Here is a 16,376-nt window from a genome sequence, read left to right as displayed (position 1 = left end):
ATGCGAACCAAGCTCCTGCTCCGATCGTACAGGGACCGGGTAGCCCTTAGCAAAGGGCCCCGGACCCCATACTCCCGGAGGACCCCCCACAGGGCGCTGCGAGGGACACGTTCGAATGCCTTCTCCAGATCCACGAAGCACATGTGGACTGGTTGGGCAAACTCCCATGAACCCTCTGCCACTCTGAAGAGGGTATAGAGCTGGTCCAGTGTTCCACGGCCAGGACGAAAACCGCATTGTTCCTCCTGAATCCGAGGTTCGACTATCGGTCGAATTCTCCTCTCCAGTAACCTGGCATAGACTTTCCCGGGGAGGCTGAGGAGTGTGATCCCCCTATAGTTGGAACACACCCTTCGGTCCCCTTTCTTAAAAAGAGGGACCACCACCCCAGTCTGCCAGTCCAGAGGCACTGTCCCCGACCGCCATGCGACGCTGCAGAGGCGTGTCAGCCAAGACAGCCCAACAACATCCACTTAAGGTACTCGGGGTGGATCTCATCCACCCCCGGTGCTTTGCCACCGAGGAGCTTCTTGACTACCTCAGCTCAGCTTAATATGTTTAAATTTGTTAAAGAATAGTAGGTCGTTCAACTGATACTTTGACAGCCAGAGAGTTTGCATTGTTAATGATCAAATCACAAATATAGTATCTCAGATGGCAACAGAGCTGGTATATTCTGATATTTGGCAGATCCATACCTCTTTCATAATCTGATAGCTATAGTGTAGTCGTTTTAAGTTTGGGTCTGTGTTTGCCCCATATAAAAGAGCTTCATCATCCAGTTTGAGAACAAGAGAAGAATCATACGAAGAGGGTACATTAACCAAGGAAATTACATTCATCTTAATAAGGGATATGTGTCCCAGCCAGGATACAGGTGAATTTCACTGATCCAAATCCTGTTTCATTTTCTCAAGCAAGGGGCCAAAATTTCTTTTGTACATATGCTTAAATTTAGGTGTTATGAATACATGCCTTTATTTTGGGTTTTTCTTTCCATCCGTTTCACCTGACCTGCTCAAGCTTCACCCCAGTCTATAATCATCATGCATTGCCTTCACCTGTCCCTCATTAATCCCTTATTTGCTTGTGCATACATACAGTATACTCCTTCCTTCCCTCAGTCACACGCGGGTTCATACCGTAACATGCAGCTATGTACCTGGCACCCATTGTGGAAACTTCTCCAGAGACACCTGGCTCACCTCACCTTACCTGAACCTGAGATCCCAATCAGTCTTTGTCAAAGTTTGCAAGCTTAGCTGCCTACTGAGATTTCTCCTGCTTGCCAGCTATACTGTCTCCTGCTCCCCCCCGACTACTCACCTCTTTTCTCCGTCAACTCACCGGCGAGTGTTAGGACACCTAACGAGGTACTTTGACCAGTATTACCTCCTGTGATTTCACCTCCTGTCAGCTACACTGTCACCTGTCTTTCCCCCGTCTGCTCACCTGTGAGTGTTCAGAGATTCCATTCGCACCAGCAAGGTTTCCTGACCAGCTGTGCCCATTGATCCTCCAATGGGCCAGCTATGTTACACTGTCTTCTGTCTTACCTGTCTCCACTCATCTGTACGCCATGGCCCTCCAGTTCTACTGGTTCCTGTCCAGCCCTACCACACTCACTGTCATGCCTTAGTCCCCAACTCCATGCTGCTCTGCCTGCCTGTCCTGTCCAGAATCTGCCTGGTCTCTATCCCCTCTCTCATTCACCCAGTAAACTCACATTTTATGAACAAAAAAACTCTTTTCTTGTTTCACTTCCAGTGTGTCTGCAGTCCACATGTGGAAGTGTTCCTGGGCAAGACACTCAACCCCCCCACTGCCCCCGATGGTTAGAGCCATCAGTTGAGTTGGCGCCGCAGATGGCTGCCTTGGTTCTGTACCGGAAACAAATTCCTTGTGTGTAACATACTTGGCCAAATAAAGGTGATTATCATCATCATTGTATTTATTATGGCTAGTACTGATGTCTGGGGATTTGAAACAAATATTTAAAAAATGATCTGTGTATCTTATGATGTACTGTACAATATATTTCCAGCCTGTAAACCTTGAATACAGGGTGCCATCCTTATGGCTTCAACGTTTGGCAGGTGGAATTTGGAGCAGTGTCGATGGCCTGACCTGAGCTGGCTGACAGAGGGGAAGCGGAGCAAGGCTGGGAGGTCAGGTGCTGAGTGGGACTCTTGGGTAGTGGTCTGTTCGTGAAAGGCGTGCTGCACAGTTATTACAGAGCCCTGCTAGCCAGGGAATACAGAGCAGGCTTGCTAGCAAATATGAAACTTAACTGAATAGGTGGTACCGAACAGGTCTTGCCAGGAAGAGTGAGACAGAGCTGGCCAGGCATACAACACTCATGCAAAGCAGAACCACAGGGCTGAATGAGAGTACAAAGCTGACCTGGATAGGCGTAGGGAGCTTGGCTGGTCAAGGTGCGCGGCTGAGCTGGGCAGATGATCAAGGGTAGAGCCAGCTGGGAACACCGAAGGCTGAACTGGGAAACAGAGCAGGTGAAAATAACAGCAGGTCGGCACAGAAAAGAGCTGGGACTCGGAAGTCTGCAGGTAAATTTAACGAGCTTAACAAGCTCTTGGTCTGGATATCAAAAGCCAGCCAGAACGTGCTGCAAGGACAACAAAACTGACTGGTGACAAGGAAGTAAATACTAAATACTCTGGAGCCTAATAAGAGATTGGCTGCAGCTGAGCCGGTAGCTCCCAGCCACACCTTGCTGCTTGACTGAGCTAGTCCAAGGAGGAAAGCGAGGCAGAGAATGACTTGTGACCTCACATCTAAAGAAAGCACAAGACCATCTACACCTCACTGCTGAAAAGTCTAAGGTAGCTAATCTAGTCTGCCTAATATTTTTGCAGGAGTTTTGCCCCTTTATCAAACCCATTTGATCTTCCATCCATCCATCTTTCTCTGCTTATCTGAAACAGGGTTGTGGGGGCAGCAGTCTAAGCAGAGATGCCCAGACTTCCCTCTCTCCAGACACTTCCTCCAGCTCCTCTAGGGGGATACCGAGGCGTTCCCAGGCCAACCGAGAGACATAGTCCCTCCAGCGTGTCCTGGGTCTTCCCTGGGGCCTCCTCCCGGTGGGACATGCCTGGAACACCTACCCAGGAAGGCGCCCAGGAGGCATCCGAAACAGATGCCCAAGCCACCTCAGCTGGCTCCTCTCGATGAGGAGGAGCAGCAGTTCTACTCTGAGCTCCTCCCGGGTGACCGAGCTCCTCACCCTATCTCTAAGGGTGCTTCCGGGATCTTGCCCTTTCGGTCATGACCGAAAGCTCATGACTATTTAATCTGCCTTTGTAATTTTGGGAAAGAGGTTCTCAAGTGTAGTGGCCAGAACTTGTGAAAGTATCTTTCAGTCTACATTAAGTAGTGATATACGTAGGCCTGTGTGATGAATGAAGTTCTGGGTTGTTCTCTTTTTTTAAGAACAAGAGAGTTTGAGGTAAACCGTTCTGGAAAAATGAGTAATTAAACATTAAGTAGAAGGTCTGCTAATAATTAATTGAATTCTTTATTAAATTCACAGTTATACCTGTTAGGCCCAGACACTTTTCCATTCTGTAATGCTTTTATAGCATTTAATACCTCTTCTCTGATAATGGAGGCATTAAGAACAGATTGCTGTTCTGTTGACAAAGTAGGCAAACTGATTTGAGAGAAAAAGTTTCCCATTTTGATCTGGACAAATGGTTACTAAAGGTGCACATTCTGTCATGTTATACAATATTTACCACTGTATCATCACCTATATTCAACAAACTGTCTGTAAACAATATGTGGCCTTTCTGTAGGTCAGACCTCCTTTTTTAAATAAGACTAAACTCTACTCATTATCTACAGGAACTGTATTTAAAAATCAGAAGATACCAGGAAATGAGGACAACATAGTAGCTTGTTAGATGTCATATAAGAGCAACAGTGCATAAGGGAACATGGACAGTTGAGAATTTGTTGTGGCCATGCTTGTTAATTTCTAGAGAATAGTCTGTCAACACTGAAATCATTATCAAGCAAAGGCAAAAACGAAATGTGTTTATTTTGTATTTGCAGGCACTAAATAGATTTTCCTTGGTCCCCTAACATCTGTGACAGCATGTTGTCAGGCTAAGACTGCTGTTCTCTGATCCACTAGCTAAACATGTTCACACATCCAATGTGCTGTGTTCACAGCTACTCTGGTGTAGCCACATAGAAAATTGGCTCTGAGCAGTCAGGCCTGAAAAGGTTCAGAAGTTGAGATGTGTCCAGAAACACAGGTCTCCTTAAGGCTGTCTGTCACCATTCAAACAAAGCTTTTATTGATTTGTGGTATTATCTTTCATGCTTCGCTTGATATTTGTGGGGCATGGTCAAGTGTAAAACACAAGAACTGAAGCTTACACATACACATGAGGACACATACAAGTCGACTAACACTGACAGAGAGCATGCACCTCTATTCCTCCTTTCATTCTTCTAAAAGAAGTCAGCATAATAGAGAAGGATCCTGCCCTCTCTCACACGAACACAACCGCATGCCACTCACTATCTAATACAAAGTCTTGACATTGTTATTGGTATAACAAAGCCCATATGCCTACACACACACAAATACAGAAACACACTACAAGCATAAAAACGTGCATGCTCAAAATATGCACACCAACCCACACGCTCACACTTTTCAGAAGCTGTTGTGCCAGCCTTGTGGGGGCTGTGCTGCCTCAAGCTGTTTCTGCATCCTCAGGCTCCTCAGTCCAGTCCTCAGCCCTTCCCTTCAACTGCTGCATCCATCCAATACTCTGAGAACCTAAACCAGCAACTTCAAAACCCAAACAATCACACAATTTACAGTAATATGACTGTTTAAAATGTAACTTGAAATCTTTATGGGGTATTTTTATTGCATTTCTTCACTTCCCCCCACTTACACAGCAGAGATGACAAAGCTTTCTGCTTCATCTTAATTCAGCCCTCTACTGTAGCCTATAGAGCAGTTGTGATGTTTTTGTTGCTGTCTTTTAACGATGGAGTGTTTTTCTCTAGTTTTAGGAAGCAAAGTGTAAGAGCTGTAGTTCTATTTATTTGGCTTAAAGCCTTGTATACAGCAACAGTTTTTATTGTGTTTGCTTTAGTGTTAGACTCTTTCAGGCTCTTTAAAGCGCTATCACACACAATAGCTCTCCTGTAACCTTCACTGAGGTTTGCCATCTTCCAAGTCAAATTCATCAAACTCTCTTAACTACATACATCTATAGTAACATGCAGAGGTGGGAGTAAGTCACAAGTTACTGTGATAAAAATCAAACAAGTTGAGTCCCTAGTATAAGTCAAGCAAGTCACAAGTCAAGTCATCCATATTTCTGATGATGTGACAATGTTATAAGAATATCACTTATTTAAGTGAAACATTCACAAACCTCTGATTATTAATTGTGCAGTCATATGTTAACCCTTAGCTATTAAATAAAAAGGCATGCCTTCCACAGTTATCAGAAAGTTGGACTGTTAATGTAAGGCTCATTGCCTGACCTGTATCCCATAACAGAGCTGGCTACTGCCATGTGGGTGCAAGCGAAAACCACAGGCATACAACTGCCAGAGGAAGTAAATAAATCCATCTATCATCTGCTCCATGTATTCAGTGTATTATGGTATGTTCACTTGTTTCCACCTGCTCAGACCAACTTGCTAGTCACACTGCACATTCTGACATCTCTAAAACTATGTATGATGTATACACTGCTTCCAGAACTTTATTATTATTTAGGTCTTCTGACAACAGCTTGATCTAAGAGTAACTGATTAGTGAGGTGTGCGAATCTGCTCAACTGCAAGCTTCTGCTGCCTACAGTTATCAAAAACAGACATTTGCCCAGATGAATAAAGCATTATATCTTCAGCCCAGGACATGGCTGCAGATAGCTTTTTGAAATGAAAAACATGTAACTTTTTCCTGATATTGTCCCTCTTAATATACCCTATTCACAGATCATGGTGTACCTGGTGGTAAACAGTTGCCCTGGAAACCATCCCTAAATCAATCTATTATCTACACTGTTTATTCTGTAAAGAGTAGTGGGTGTGACTGGATCCCAGCAGAAATTGGGTGAGAGGTGGGGAACACTCTGGACAGGTCTGTATCACAAGGCTGACACACAAACAACCACTGACACCTACAGTCTATTTGGCAAAGTCAAAGCCAACAGGCCTGCTTTGACTGTACAGACTGGGGTGTTTTTGAGGCTGCAGCTATAGACTTGGATGATACTGACACAGTGACATCATATCAGTTTCTGTGAGGACATGTGTGTGCCCATTAAGACTCTTTGCACATACAATAACAATAAACCTTGGTTCACAGTGGAGCTCAAACAGCTTTGTCATGTCAAAGAGGAGGCCTACAGGAGTGGGGACAGGACTCTGTATAACCAGGCTAGAAACATATTGACAGAGGAGATCAGAGTAGCAAAGAGGAGCTACTCTGAAAGGCTGAAAAATCAAAGAGCTGTAGTGGAAGAACTCTACACTCCTCTCTCACCTCATCTTGGAACAGCAACCAGTAGCTGCTTCTCTCCTCCATCAGCCCACCTCCTCTGAGGATCTGTGAAAGAGATGTGTGTTGCCTTTTTAGGAAACAAAAGATCAGTAAGACACCAGGCCCAGACAGTGTGACCCCCTCCTGTCTGAAAGTCTGTGCCGATCAGTTGGCTCCCATCTTTATGCAGATCTTCAATAGATCACTGACTGGAGCTTTATGTAGTTCCCCTCCTGTTTTAAATGTTCCACCATCATCCCAGTTCCCAAAAACCCTCCATCAAGGAACTGAATGACTAAAGACCTGTTGCCCCCCTGACATCTGTAGTCATGAAGTGTTTTGAGAGACTGGTGTTGCCCCACCTGAAGGCACTCACAGACCCCCGGCTGGATTCCCTGCAGTTTTCTTACCAAACAAATAATGGACAAACAGCAGACAATGCAGTCCACATGGCACTGCATTATATTGTGCAACATCTTGACTCACCATGGACCTATGCTTGGATTTTATTTGTTGACTTAAGTTTGGCATTTAACACCATCATCCCAGACATCCTCCATTCCAAACTAACCCAGCTCACTGTGCTTGCCCCCACCTGTCAGTGGATTGCCAGCTGTGTGATGGACAGGAAGCAGTAGGTGAGGCTGAGGAAAACCACATCCAGCATCCAGACTATCAGCACAGGTGCCCCCCAGGAATGTGTGCTCTCCCCGCTGTTGTTCTCCCTCTGTACCAATGACTGCACCTCAGGAAACCCCTCTGTTAAACTCCTGAAGTTTGCAGACAACAGTCATTAGCCTCATTCAAGATGGTGACGAGTCGGCCTACAGATGGGAGGTTGAACAGCTCGTTCTGTGGTGTGATCATAACATGGAGCTGAACACATTGAAAACAGTGGAAATTATATTGTTTTTTAGGAGGGGCTCCCCCACCCAATCTCTCGGGACTTGAAGTGGACAACCAACATCAGCCCCATCATTAAAAAGGCACAGCAGAGGATGTACTTCCTGTGTCAGCTCAGGAAGTTCAACCTGCCCCAGGAGCTGCTGATTCAGTTCTATAGGGGAATCATCGAGTCTGTTCTCTGCACCTCCATCACTGTCTGGTTTGGTTCAGCAACCAAACTGCAGAGAAAATCATCAGTGCCAGCCTGCCCGCCATGGAGGACCTGTACACCTCACGGGTCAAAAGGAGGGCGGAGAGGATTTCTGTCGACCACTTACATCCTGGACACAAACTCTTTGAACTCCCTCCCCTCTGGACGGCGCTACAGACAATGACAACCAGACGTGGAGACAAGTTTCTTTCCTCAGACTTTTACACTCTTGAGCAGTTAGTCTGTGTTTGCTCTTTTATCTTGTTTTGTTTTTATTGCTGTGCACATTGGGCTGGAGTCAAATTCCTTGTACAGTATTTTTGATACTTTGTTCACTTAAGCATAAACCTTTTTGCAATCAACCTAACCTACATGTCTTTGCAACAGTGCTAACCACTGCAATACCATGTAGCCTTTCCTGGAAACAAAGGGTAGTTTAAAGCTGACCATGTTTTGAGAAATACACATTTGTGGTTAAGCTTCAAATACTATGGATCCCAATGGTGGCAGAGATATTCTGGTCTTTTAGTACAATTCAATTTATATGTCACCAAATTACAATAAAAATTATGTCAGGGCACTTTACACAGTAAGGTTGAGAAATAATAATCCAACAAATCCTCCCTGATGTTTTGTTTTCTAAAAAGGCAACACATCTCCCCCCCAATGTGTAATAATTCTGTAGTATATTACTTGTGTGGTGTAGAGGATAATTATTTATGTAGAGATATTGCTTAGGACTTAAAAGTTGTAAAATGATGTCATGGGGTAGGACTAGATAAGTCTAACTTCTTCCTACTTCGTTCAAGCATTTACTAGGTATAAGTAAATTGATAATGGATTATTATTGTTGGATATGTGTGAAATTACATGTGTTGACATATCAAGTGTTTTACATGCTTGAATGAATAAATCAAATCAAAAACCTTCAGGCCGTGTTCTGGGGGAAGAACCAGAGTGGCTGCTGGCACTGGTTGAGAGGGATACTGCTTGGTGAGAGACACTAAAAAGGAACAGAGGGCGATATGGTAAAAATACTGTCGTCAGGTGACAAAAATAACTTGAAGACGAGAAGCTGAGCATTGAGAACGAGAAATACAATAGCTCCTAAACTGGAGAGGCACAGCAAGACAAAACCAAACCAAAAACAAAACAAAAAAAAAAAAAACTACAGACTACACTGTCCCCACACAAATATCACTATACTATATATTAAAAAAAAAATGTAATTACAAATCAACAACAAGTGGGACACAATCATGAAGTGGAATGAAATTTATTGGATATTTCAAACTTTTTTAACAAATAAAAAACTGAAAAATTGGGCGTGCAAAATTATTCAGCCCCCTTAAGTTAATACTTTGTAGCGCCACCTTTTGCTGCGATTACAGCTGTAAGTCGCTTGGGGTATGTCTCTATCAGTTTTGCACATCGAGAGACTGAAATTTTTGCCCATTCCTCCTTGCAAAACAGCTCGAGCTCAGTGAGGTTGGATGGAGAGCGTTTGTGAACAGCAGTTTTCAGTTCTTTCCACAGATTCTTGATTGGATTCAGGTCTGGACTTTGACTTGGCCATTCTAACACCTGGATATGTTTATTTGTGAACCATTCCATTGTAGATTTTGCTTTATGTTTTGGATCATTGTCTTGTTGGAAGACAAATCTCCGTCCCAGTCTCAGGTCTTTTGCAGACTCCATCAGGTTTCCTTCCAGAATGGTCCTGTATTTGGCTCCATCCATCTTCCCATCAATTTTAACCATTTTCCCTGTCCCTGCTGAAGAAAAGCAGGCCCAAATCATGATGCTGCCACCACCATGTTTGACAGTGGGGATGGTGTGTTCAGGGTGATGAGCTGTGTTGCTTTTACGCCAAACATAACGTTTTGCATTGTTGCCAAAAAGTTCGATTTTGGTTTCATCTGACCAGAGCACCTTCTTCCACATGTTTGGTGTGTCTCCCAGGTGGCTTGTGGCAAACTTTAAACGACACTTTTTATGGATATCTTTAAGAAATGGCTTTCTTCTTGCCACTCTTCCATAAAGGCCAGATTTGTGCAGTATACGACTGATTGTTGTCCTATGGACAGAGTCTCCCACCTCCGCTGTAGATCTCTGCAGTTCATCCAGAGTGATCATGGGCCTCTTGGCTGCATCTCTGATCAGTCTTCTCCTTGTATGAGCTGAAAGTTTAGAGGGACGGCCAGGTCTTGGTGGATTTGCAGTGGTCTGATACTCCTTCCATTTCAACATTATTGCTTGCACAGTGCTCCTTGGGATGTTTAAAGCTTGGGAAATCTTTTTGTATCCAAATCCGGCTTTAAACTTCTGCACAACAGTATCTCGGACCTGCCTGGTGTTCCTTGTTCTTCATGATGCTCTCTGCGCTTTAAACGGACCTCTGAGACTATCACAGTGCAGGTGCATTTATACGGAGACTTGATTACACACAGGTGGATTCTATTTATCATCCTTTGTCATTTAGGTCAACATTGGATCATTCAGAGATCCTCACTGAACTTCTGGAGAGCGTTTGCTGCACTGAAAGTAAAGGGGCTGAATAATTTTGCATGCCCAATTTTTCAGTTTTTTTATTTGTTAAAAAAGTTTGAAATATCCAATAAATTTCATTCCACTTCATGATTGTGTCCCACTTGTTGTTGATTCTTCACAAAAAATTACAGTTTTATATCTTTATGTTTGAAGCCTGAAATGTGGCAAAAGGTCGCAAAGTTCAAGGGGGCCGAATACTTCCGCAAGGCACTGTATATGAAGAAACCAGAAAAACAACTGGAAAACCAATAGGCAGACTTCTAAAATCCAAAGGCTGAGGCAGAACCAAACGTAGAAATTGGGTCAGAAACAGACAGTCTTGGTAATAGACTCACCAACAGGACTCAAGCAGACAGAGCACAGGTCTGGTGACAGGTGCTAGCTCTAATGTGTATTGTATTCAAGCAACTGGAGAGGAGCAGCAAAGCAGTATATATGTGGTGAAGATAATGAGAAATAGGTGAGTGGGATTTGCCAGGTGAACAGAATCAGCCACTGATTGGCAGTAGCAAAGCTGGAGAAAGTGAGATGGAGAAAACGAGGAAGTTCCTTGGCTAAACACTGTAATACTACCTCTGTAAAGACAAGAGTTGTGCCAATGTGATGGTACCACAATGGGGTTGGTTGTAAAGTCTCCTAATCCCATAAATCCCTCACAACTATACATTCATTCTTGTTGTTAAAATGAATATATTGTGATGTTACGGAATTCTTAATATTGTATCATCTCTTATCACACATGAGACAATGAACAATGAGGGTGCATCAAGTCCTGATAGTGTCACCAGGCAAGCTCAAATACCGAGACATTACGTCTCTGCTAGAGAGGCAGGCCTGTCCCTGTTATCAGTTAACAAAGGCAACTATAACTGAAAAAGATAACCATGTCCCTGCATCTAATGGCACAACTGAAACCAGATGGCATCCACAGGTGAAACACATTGCAGAATGGTGTGTGGTGAAATATGGTGATGAAGCCTATCCTTGCATTATCAGCGAAGTGGAAGAGCACAACATGATGGTTAAGTGCATGTGCAAAAATGGGATGAACAAATTCTTCTGGCCTAGTCCCAGAGAAGACATTACCTGGTATGCAGATTAGATCAGATTCTTATTCCAGAGCCACAAGTGCTCAATAACCCATTCTGTACAGGTAGACAAGGCTTCATAGAAGTATGCAGAAGAGCAGTTGAGATGAGCCAGAGGGCCGGGGTAGTTGGTGCAGAGCACTGTACAAACTTCTTTTTGTACCTGCAGTACAAACTGAATGATTGTCACCCCACTAAAATCACATTACAGGTATCAGAATAATTTGGCTGTCTTTATACAGTAAATGGGAGATGAGGAGTTACACACTTGGATGTAATATCAAACATATTCAGCTAATCGTTCTTTAAAATTAGGCAGTGTTTGTGAACATATGTTTACTTTTTTTCTGTCTCTCTGTGTCTCTCTGGTGTTTACATGACTGTTGTCCACGAATATGTTTGTGTGCATCATCATATTGTGTGCCCACAAATTAATGAAATTCCAAACTGAATTGGCAAGAGGGAAATGATTTATTTCAAACACACAGAGAATGTTACATATTAAAAGTTGATTAAATGTTTCATTTTCATACTTTGTCATGCTTTGTGTGTTTTGCTCAATGTGTCCACCTCGTCACATACTGGTCCACCCTGTCATCTTGGCATTTTTAAATAATAATTTAATTATACTTAGAAATATTTGTATAAACAATCTAGTGTGTTCAGTAGCTAAGTGGGGAGCAATAATATGCAATTAAAAACTGCATCCATATATCACAGTTTTCTCCAAATAAAAAAAGTGCTAATTGTATGTGTTTCATTAACAACAGATGGTTTCCATAAAATATTTTATTTATTTATAATTTGAAAGCACACAAATAACACTGTTTAGGGACATTGTGTATTTCAGAAAATGAAATTTTCATGTTAATGTTGCAATTGAATATTTAACAGTAATATATATGTCAGTGACAGGGTGGATATATGCTATTGGTTATTCTCCAAATATTGGCCCGTAATTATCTAAATATATGTGTGGGAACTCAGCTAAGATTTATTTCTAAAACTTGATTGTCTACTTTTTATGATAACACAAGGGAATGGGAAATTAAGACCAAAACGTGAGTATTGTGATGATTGCAAGGCACTCTGTAGAGACACTGACTCAGTTACTTGATTTCTTGCCTAAACAGATAAAAGTGTTACATTTTTCCAAACCATGTTTTTTTGCTTTAAGCTGCAAATAACCCTAGAAATAGTTTTCAGTCCACCATTCCATAATAATTTATTGTTAAAACAAATGTTGTTGCATTTACTGAGATACATGACCATCCAGTCACATTCTGTTCACAGACTGGTTGCAAAGGCTGATCCCAGGTCTGCTGGTGCTCTGATATAGTTTCCTCTCTGTTCAAAGCAGAATAATGGCAGAAGCTACAATGAGAGACCCTACACTTTTTTCTTTCAGTACGGCTTTCAAACAGAGCTAATGGCTAATATTAACAGATAACAGCACCGAGTGCAGTGAGCTACAGTTGTAAATACAGGTCTGAGGTCAGAACATCAGAGAACCGTGCTGACACTGAACTGACAGAGAGCAGTGACAATGTCTGTGGTGTTACTGGTAATAGGTTTAATACTATACACACACACACACACAACTACTTTCCCTTCTTTTTGCCATATAAATGTGGTGTGGCAGAAGAAAGTAGTGTGCTGGAAGTTACCTGTTGCTCTTTTTATGACTTATTGTTATTCAGGTCATTTTTTGCTATATACTAGGCACTTTTTTACTTTTGTTATTTTACATTTTAATTAATTCTACTTCTGTACTTGCTGATACAGTACAAAGTAACAGTACTTCTATTTGAGTTCCATTTTTGGCTACTCAACTCATTACTGTGTTTAGTCCTCTGCAGTTTGTCTAAAGTAATGAAGCCTTCAGCATCAGTTTAGTTAGAGGATTCTGGAAAATGTCTCCAAAGCAGGTTATATGGTCACACCAAAACCACAATGAGACATGAGAGAGCTTGTGTCTTTGTATCCAGTTTGTGTCTTTGTATCCAGACACTTACTGTTTACTCAGAGAATACTCATCAGGCACTACTGACAAATTTCTGCTTCTTCCTAACTAGATATACTGGATTTTTCTCTCAGGCCATCTGTGGTATATCTGATTCAACAAGGCTCTCACCAGAGACAGTAGGATCCAATGAGTGTGCTCTGAAGTAAATGTTCAGATCATCGTGTATTCTGTTTTTATCTCAACAGGCAGAAGGAGAGGGATTATACTGTTCTGATGCCAGGATTTGTCAAATCCCAATGGAGCAACTGCTAGTCTTCAACACACAGACTGTATTATGTTGCCAATAAAATACTGGCACAAGATATTTTATTTCCCTAACTGTTATTGTACCACTGTTATTGTCACTGATGCATTCCAGGTCAATAAGCCAAATTATGATTGTATAAAAACAATGCAGTTCAACAGGTGGGTCTTCATTCAGGATGCTCAGTTTTGGAGTCTGTTAACATTCAGCAGGCTGGAAGCCTGATCTGACCTGGTGCAGTTTCCTTTTATTGACTCCTTTTTTTTCGAAGTGACAGATGCTCCTTGGTTTTGTCACTCTAACACTCTCGCTTCTGTTTCACACTCAACTTCACAGTTTCACACATAGAAAGAAACTCCTCAAACCTGCATCCCTTCAAGTCTTGCTCTGTTAGTATCTTTTCTGAACTCCATTAGGAACTTCAGCACACCCCTTCCACACACCTGAAAACACAATTTCTCCATCTTCTACAAAGCAGAGCCAGGATGGAGAGCCTTCTGACTAAAACCAGATCCACTCTCCATTGCACTGTTTGATTATGCAGATGGACCACGATTGGGCGATAATCTGTGTGCTTGTTTTGTGCATTAAGCTGCCTAATTATTAATGAGCAGGTTCAGGACCTAGAGAAATTGAGTTAGCCCATTTGGTTTGCATAATTGTTAACCAATGTTAATGGTATTCAATAAATTAATGGTACACAATGTAGTGAACTGCGCTGAACTAATGCATATAGATGGATACATATGTTACAGCTGCCCTAATAATTAAAAAAGCTTTACAATGGATCAGATGAATGAGGCTGTAATCACACAAACATCTGCCATACATTAAAATAATGCAAGTGGCTGTATTGGTGGGGGTGTGTTGTTTCATGTACCTATGAGACAGTGAAATACAATCTGGGAAGTTCAGTTGGAGAAACAGGTTTATATGGCTGAAGTTTATTAGACACCATAGCACAGCACAGAGGTTTATAATACTTGCAAGAGAGGATTATACCACTCTGTGGGGCTATCACACCGGCAACTGTTTCATCATCATCTCAGGGTAAACAGAAGAAACAGAACATTATACATGATATATAATTCTAGCAACCAAATTGAGTTTCTTTCGCAGGGTGCTGGATTTAACCTTAGAGACAGTGCAGAGTTTGGACATCTGTAAAGGGCCTAGAGCAGAACTGCTGCTCCTTCACATCAAACGGATCTGGTTGAGGTGGTTCAGGCATCATATCAGGATGCCTCTAGGACAGCTCCTTTTGGAGGTTCTCCAGGCACATCCAACTCAGGAGATCCAACCATGTGGAGAAGAAAAGACACAAATTAACTGCTAAAGACTAAAGACATGACCAAGATAAGGAAGGCTGAAGCATGACCACCACTGAACAAGACTTTCAGGTTAAAATGTGAAGACAGGTTTTTAAAAAAATGTATGGATAGATGAAATGAGAATGACTCTTGATGGACCAGATGGATGGGCCCATTGCTGGATCATTAATGGACACACAGCATCACTTTGACTCAGATGCCAGCAGAGTGGTGGAAGGGTACTGGTATGGGTTGCTATTATTAAGGATGAGCTAGTTAGGCCTTTTTGGGTTGAAGAAGTGCTTACAAAAATCTATTTCCAAACCTTCTGCCGGTTTCTAAAAGACACTCTTCAAGCAGTGGTACAGGAAGAAGTCTGTATCATTCAACAAGACCATGATTTTTATGCAGGAAAATGTTACATCACATGCATCCATGTGCACCACTGCTTGGCTAGCCAGCAAAGGCCTCAAAGATGACAGAATAATGGTGTGGCACCCTTCTCACCTAACTTAAACCCTACTGAGAACTTGTGGACCCTTCTTAAACAGGAGATTTACAGTGAGGGAAGACAATACAACTGTGATTGCTGTTGCAGCAATAGATCAAGAAACTGACTCCACAGATGGAAGGCTTGTGGCACTTACTGAATAGAAGAGTGGCTGTATTGGTCACTGAATATTTTAGAAATGGCAAAGGTGCTTGTTAATTTTGACTCGTTTGTTATACTTACTTTTAGACTTTAAATTTAACAAGTGAGGTGGTAAAAATGTAGTTTTTCATTTAGTTGTATAATAATTCTGCACACTAATAGTTGCCTAATAATCGTGCACACATATACACTGAGAAAAGCAAAATCTCACTTTTCTTTTGTTAAATATCGAGGTTTGAGGTTTATTAACATTTTGTATTGACTGAGAGCACTGTATTTGTTCAACGATAAAATGAATTCCCTGGAATACAATTTGCCTAATAATTGTGCACGCAGTGTAAATACCAGTGCTAATGAGAAATTTGGAGCACGTGCAGGGAGGAGTGGCTGCTAACTGCGGAGTGCAGGGGAGCCAGGACACATTAAAACTCTACAGGTAAAGACAGAAGGTGGCACATAGGTGAAAGCAATAAGTATGCATGGATGTCAAAATAAAACAGGAACTGACCCGGAATAGAGCATGACACTCTGTACAGAAAGGCACCAAATCAGCCTGGGCTTTCTGTATGGCATATTGCTGCTAAATGAACATGCACAAGCAGGAAGTTCATCCAAATTAGGTAGTGCAAAGGGAGTTGTTAGATTTTGGTGTAAATTGGGTCTTAGATGTTGCACATCTGTTTCTAACACTCACTTAGCCAGTTTGGTGAGGTTTTATTATTTCTTTTTTCTTTGAGATAGTAAAGTGTCTGTTTGCCACTGTCAGTGTTGCGACTTCTCCTGGTCCCAAGTCAAAATACAATGGACCTGTCAGTGAACGAGGGCCAACAGGGGTACCCATTATCAATGTCCAAAATCATCATCTCATC

General features: G+C 42.2%; 1 long non-coding RNA gene across 2 annotated transcripts; it reads right to left on the bottom strand.

The window, feature by feature from the left end:
- Positions 1 to 4,587: 4,587 nt before the first annotated feature.
- On the bottom strand, positions 4,588 to 10,601 carry LOC109967628 (uncharacterized). Of its 2 annotated transcripts, none has more exons than XR_002275960.1 (4): positions 10,523 to 10,601; positions 8,564 to 8,640; positions 6,545 to 6,607; positions 4,588 to 4,825 (listed from the first exon to the last, which is right to left on the bottom strand). It is a non-coding gene; the product is annotated as an uncharacterized LOC109967628 (long non-coding RNA). The 2 variants fall into 2 exon arrangements; XR_002275959.1 differs by having other exon boundaries at positions 4,588 to 4,805.
- Positions 10,602 to 16,376: the final 5,775 nt, after the last annotated feature.

Source organism: Monopterus albus, unplaced genomic scaffold (assembly GCF_001952655.1).
Source record: "Monopterus albus unplaced genomic scaffold, M_albus_1.0 scaffold133.1, whole genome shotgun sequence".
In the NCBI taxonomy this organism is placed as follows: domain Eukaryota; kingdom Metazoa; phylum Chordata; class Actinopteri; order Synbranchiformes; family Synbranchidae; genus Monopterus; species Monopterus albus.
Note: the sequence above shows the minus strand (reverse complement) of the source record. Positions and strands in the feature narration are given on the sequence as shown.